This window comes from Acartia tonsa, chromosome 10, assembly GCF_053477335.1.
Source record: "Acartia tonsa isolate MP-2025a chromosome 10, ASM5347733v1, whole genome shotgun sequence".
Classification (NCBI taxonomy): domain Eukaryota; kingdom Metazoa; phylum Arthropoda; class Copepoda; order Calanoida; family Acartiidae; genus Acartia; species Acartia tonsa.
Window position 1 is genome coordinate 42,257,914 of NC_137269.1, and position 6,888 is coordinate 42,264,801.

Genomic DNA, 6,888 nt, shown 5'->3' on the forward strand with positions numbered 1-6,888 from the left:
TCTAGAAGTATTGCAAAATGAAAGGATCTTGTTAGAAGCGAAGTTACTATATACATTACTTTGTCTGTCAGTCTCCAGTGAAATATTTGATTTACTTGGCTGTAATAAGAGTTAGATGGCTGATTTTTTTGTGTAGATTGACATAAAAACATCTATGCGTTTATAGAAGATTCTCAAAGCATATGAGAATTAAATCTATAACTTACTATAAACGTATGTCCACTTAATCGACAAATCTAAAGCCCATAGGATGGACCGTTGTAGAGTATCTTCGCCCTTAAAAACGTTTAAATGATCTCCTCAGGGAGTAAGGGAGGGGACAATGGGCAATTAATTCAATTTAAGAGTTTTCGCTCAAAAGCAATGAAAACCAGATTTATTCAAAAAATTTGAACAAAATTGTAAAGGGATCATGGTAATATAATTTAGAACAAAATTAGTTCTAAGAAAAAAATCATTCACTTGAAAATTAAATTACCAATACATCACAATGTAGTAAACATTCTGTAATTAATCACTAGAAAAATCGTGTTTAGAACTTTGTCAACCCTTCTCATATATTTTTTACTGCAACCTAAATTCAGGGGGTTCTTACATTGTGTAATGCATAAATATCACAGTAGAGTTTCTATATAAGAAATGACATTTTCTTGGGAAAAATATTTGTTAAAACCAGCCATCTTTTCTGTCTGCTATATTCAAAACTAACTCAGCTAGTTAGCAGGGCATTGATGCGCTAGTACCCAAAGTCAGTCAAAACCTGCTGAATTCGTGCACGCTACCTTTAAGCCAGTACCCAAAGTCGGAGACTCTTAAAAATTGAATATTCGATCCATTGTCCCCTCCCTTACTCCCTGTGATCCCCTAGTAACTACATTAATCAAGAGTAATTTGGTAATTTTTTCCTTCAAAATTTGCCCCCAAAAAAATTACCAAAGAAATTGAGATCTGTTAAAAATAAAGTGTTTTCTATCTTTTAGATGAACCAACGAGAACTTTCCATATTTGTACGACAAGACTCGTGACTTTGGCCTTTGAAAAAACATATAATGTTTACGTAAAGTTGAATTTGTCCAGAGAGGATGGGGGACGTTAGGCTATTTATTACACTAGTCCCCAAAGTTTTATAATAACGTTTTCTGATTCGTTTCCTTCTGTTATATGAATGTAACAATTCATTCAAAGATCAACGTTTTAAAGCTTTCATAAAGAATTAATCAATATTTGGACAAAGTGTAATGTTTTTTTTTCGCGTTACAACTTGTCGTACGTATAAGTAAACTATCCATTTTAAGATAAAGTATGTTCTATCATTCAACATTCCAAGGCTCATTTTATATATGTACATTTTCTGCCCTTTAAATGTCCATACAAGTGTTCTAAATTATTTCAAATAATAGCCATAAATAATATCAATACAAAGCTCAAAATCCTAGATACTGCTGCTTCGAAAGGGTTGTACTTATCAGGAAAGCTTCATAAATGACTTGGGATGGTTTTAGGCTTTTCCTAAACTTTCGTCTCCTCCTCTGGAGGCTAAGGGCGAGGAAAAGTATAATAACAGTACTTTATTTTTACAGGTTTAAGAAGTCAGAAATAAGTCCAGGATCTAAAGGGATAAGAAAATGGCCGATTAATTGATGTACATCCCTAATGATGATAAACAAAATTAATAAAGCATTTTCTACTTTATATATTTATTATGTTTTGTACGCACGCACACTTTCTAAGTAGAAATGGGATAAAGCAACAAAATAAAAGTATTTCCCCTGCCTTTCAATGCTTTTTAATTTCCCTTTATAAGGTAGAGAACAAATTACATTAATAATAAACACTCCTGAAAAGTACAGCAATATTCAAACAGAATTAATATTTTCTCTTTGTGGTATATTCCTTAATCCATGTGCCCTTTTACTTGAAGCTCTGACACCTCTAGTTAACATAAGCAGTTCATTGAGTCATTTCCGGAAGCTTTGTGTGGTTCCTGAAAAGTAGAGCAGCATCGATATAGCGGTTACCGAGATCTTAGGTCTATTATATAATGTAACATAAAGTAGTAAGGTTTTTTTTTTGTAGAAGCTTGAGATTTTAATAACTACTGAACTGATTGAGTTCTCCATTATAGGGAATATTCATTTAGGTCCTGGGATTGACTTAGGCCATATTGATTTTAGAGTTAAGTCTTGGAATAGCTTTAGATTATTTTTCTGCCCCCTTCTTACAAAATAAAAGAGGCCTATATGCTAGTAATTGATATATTTTCTGGATGTATCTGTGCTTTTTTTGAAAATTTTAATTCTTGTTTCAGCGTAATTAGTATCGTTACTGACGCCAAGAAATATTCTACAATAGGTTGGAAAGTTAACAGGATTTTTAAGGGGCTTTGTCTCTTATTTCTAGATATACTCCTGCTTGTTTGAATTGTACTTTGTCCAAAAAGATCTCATAAACGACTAAGCAGTTCTTTTTACATAATTAGAATTTTTAGGTTTAAGACCTCCCAAAACCATTAGCCACCAGTAGTTGTGATAATGAAATAATATGACTTATTTTTTAATTAACATTGAATCAGAGCGTTTTTTAAAAAGAATCACCTAACCTCAAGCAAATTGTTAGTGATTTCCCTCAAAATGCCTAGCGAGCACATAACATCACACCCCTTATTTTGAAAATAAATTGAAAAATATAAGAGTATTTATTCCTTTGGGGCTACCCTTATACCAATATAACCTAACCTTACCTGATTTTTTTTGTTTGTCCTTTATCTCTGAAACCCATATGTTGTTTATATCCTTGGAAATGCATCAAGATAGCAGCATTATTTGTCAGAAATGCGGGGATAGGACAATTGTCCAAAATATTTCTTTCAAAATCCATGTAATGCAGCACTTGTAAGAACAAAATGTAATGGAGGAGAAGAAAGGGCTGTAAATTAATTTATCCTTATTGTCATCTCCCTTTATATCTGAATATATTTTACAATTACATAATATATGTTTTGACCGACAAGGTGTCCTTACTTTTCGCTAAAATTTTATTTAGGCTAGTGCACATAATTATTTAATATAGACAGCTTTCCGCAGATAGTAAAATAAAAATATTAGAGTTTTGTTGGCCACGAGGGGCTATAAGCAAGGGCTAACAAAATTAGATAGTCCCACAGGGTTAGGCATAGAGAATTTATTTTGTTGAATTACAATTACGTTGCATATGTTAACATTATTTGAAATTTCTGCATGTTTGATGGGACACCATTGAAATATTTGTGCTGTAAAGGGGTTCAGAGATAAGCCAGATATATTATTCTTCTCCTAAATGCTGTGTAAGCTTCTGCCTTTGTTAGTAAGTCAATGCAGTAATTTTATTAAAATAATATTAATTGAACTAACTCAGCAATGTTAAATGTAAGGAAATCAGTTTAAGATATCTTTTGAACCAGACAAACAATGATACAGATCCTAAAACTTTGCGTAAAAAAAAAATTAATTTTTTTATTCCATTTTTATTATACTGTTGTAGAACTATATTTCAATTATTATTAAGATGTTTATAGTACATATAAAAAATGACGTCATAAAATACAACTGATGAATACACAATTTATTACCTATGGCAGGCCAGTATACATTTTAATTGGCCAATGGTAGGCCAGATAAAAAGCTATTGACCATCCAACAACTTCAAAATGATTCCATTTTTAATTATATGTTATCAAATGTTGCATTGTTCTATTGATACTAATAGATGCGCCACTAGAATCTAGGAGTTCTTTATTTGAAAAGGAAGGCAGAAAAATAGCCTAAAACACTCCCCGGATAAAAGTGGAAAACTCAATCAGTTCATTCAGTGGTCAGCAGTATCTTAACAGACAGACAAAAAAGTCTTACACGTACTACTTACTGGATAATTTTAGTTTAAATTAATGAATTACCAGGTAAGGAGGGGATATTAAGCAGTTTTTTTTTATAGTAGTCTCCAAAGTTTTATAATAACGTTTTCTTATTTATTGGCTTAACAACTTTTGGAACTTTTATTGAATTTTGATTTGTTAGTTCACTAAGTTAAATGTCCAAACATTTTAACCGCTAATTCTAATATGCAGAATTAGTAATTATGTTTATTATCATTTGGGATGTACATCAATCTATCGGCCATTGTCTTATCCCTTTAGATTTCTGTAGAATTACCCATCCCAGAACATGTAAAGTACACTGTCAAATTAATATGATAAATAGCCGTCTCTGTGTAAAAAAATTACTTTAAAATGCGTCAATCCAAATAGGAAACTAAAATAATTTCAACACGAGATCAAACGGGACAAGATTAATATAGATCCCCTATTATGGTAAACAAAATTACCCCTGTAATTAAAATCATAGGTTGAAAAGTTTGAACACTTCTAGTTTAGAACTAACCTATCAAAATTCAATATTAGTACCCAAAGTTTTTGACCCTACGGTTAAGATGTCATATTTATAAAACTGTTGGGTATCCACATTAGGCGCTATAACTTACGCAATTGAACACATACGGTCATAACATAACATGAAAGTACAGGGTGTCCCTCGTAATCTGGTTTTTTAAAAACGCTTATTACTCCCTTAATATTTGAGCTATCTTAGTAAAATAAAAAGTATTTGATAGCCTACTACTGACCATATTATGGGGTAATGATGAAAAATCCACAAAATAAACAGGAAAAAATCTACGAGGTATTATATAAGAGGTTCATTTTATCGAATTTAGACTAGCCCACAAGAAAATATTTGCTTTGTTAACTTTAGGATTAGTTAGGGTCCAAACAGCTGGTCGATCAGACTTTCTAAGCACAAAAATAGAACAGGCTTGACATGGCATACCAGAAATTCTCAATATTTAAGAATCTGAAGAGTAATATAAGTGAACAATATGTAAAAATAGGCATAATATTGATCTTCTTTGTTAATTTTTCATGTAAACACGCTTCAAATGCACACAAGAACCTGAATATACCAGATTTTTTAATTAGACTACAATGTCAGTTCTTATAATGTCTGGAGTAAGTCTTTGTGATCCACCGTTTGACCACCAGCTACTTTTATAGTTAACTAAGTCATATTTTTCTTGTGGATTAGTCTTATATTCACTAAAATCAGCATGTTATGTATTACCTTGTAGATTTTTTTCTGTTAACTTTGCGGATTTTTCATCACTATATCATTAAATGGTCAGTAGTAGGCTGCCAAATACTTTTTATTTTACTAAGATAGCTCAAATATTAAAGGAGTAATAAGTGTTTAAAAAAAAAAAAGTTTACGAGGTACACCCTGTATATCCTTTATCATATACCTACTAGCAGCTTTGCCCTAGCCTCTAGGGGCTTTGCCCCAAGAGGTTTTATCAACCTAATTTTTCGTATTTTAGATTTTTAGATTTAAAAGAACAAGGATGACAACATCCATAAAAGCGAAGCACTGAAACGGTAGGACAAACGGACATTAACACTTGTATAGTATCTGAACTGAAAAATCAGAACATAAATGTATAAATGTCGAATCAGAATTGTAGGTAAATTTGATGAAAAACTGCTTAAAAACAGGATAATGTTTATGGACATACTTACATTTTTGGACTTGATTATAGAGTTGCTTCGCTTATAATATTGTTCTTTGTTGTCCCAGGAATCAATATACCAAAAATCAGATCAAACGGATAATTAAAACACTTGAAAATTTGTTGTTAAAAAAGTAGAAAAATCAACATGTTTAAAATGGACGTACGGACATTCTGGTAATGATTATAGAGTTGCTACGCTTTCTAAATCGTACCCAACTACTACAGGAATCATCATGCAAAGTTTGATATCGATAGGACAATTCTAACATGCCTAAATTAACGAATAAAAGCTATCTATCTCGGACGGACGTACGGACGGACGGACGGACGTACGGACGGACCGACCCTAATTATAGAAAAGCTTCGCTTTTAAAAATTCAATTTTCTAATTTATTTTTGGGGAGGGGTTAGTCGACCCCACTATTTTAATTTTAGTTTTAAAAAGAAATTTTTTTTGGGGGGTTGGGTATTTTCATTTTTTTGTGAGGTTGGGGGTGTCCCACACCCCAAGATAATAGTTATGAACCTCTTAGGGACCTATGAGAAGCTACCCTGTAAAGGAGAACCCGATCGGTTCAGCAATTAGCGAGATCCTTCGGTACAAACAAACAGACAGACAGACAGACATCATTCTACTTTGTATTGTAGATAACTAAAAACTAAAGAATGTTTTTGTGTCTATACCGATGCATTTTGCTAACCTTTACCATGTAGCCTCTCATTGGTTCTGGGAAGGTTTTTAAATTTTTTTTTTCGGAGGGCACCACTAACCTCCCAAGAGAAATCGCCCTTAAAAAATAACACCAACAAATTATTTTAACTTTTCTTTTTAAAACTAAATTTTTAAAATAAAGAGAGGAGGCGATCTCGCCCCCTTCTACCTTATATACCCCTAAAGGCGTAGACGAAAGTTATATTATTATAAATTTCCATGAAAAGGAAGACGAACAAATATAATTATAACAGACTCGTAGAGAAACTTCGCTTTAAAAAAATATAAACTAGGAAAAATACAGTTGTATACATATGTAATTATCTGAAGCATCTACATATTTTTAGCTGCTACTCTATAAATGTGTTATGTCCGTCCGAATAAAAATAATCTCATCTGAAGATCAAGGTTTTTTTTACAGTAAATTTGCATGAACATGGAAGCGTTTTTAGTTTTTTTTCTTCATATTTTTTCGCCCTGTACTAATTCAAAGCATCTTATTTTACATTAACTTGGGCGTGTTTCAATTTTATCAAATTGTTTAATATTTTTTAACATTTTTGCATTATTAATTCATAATT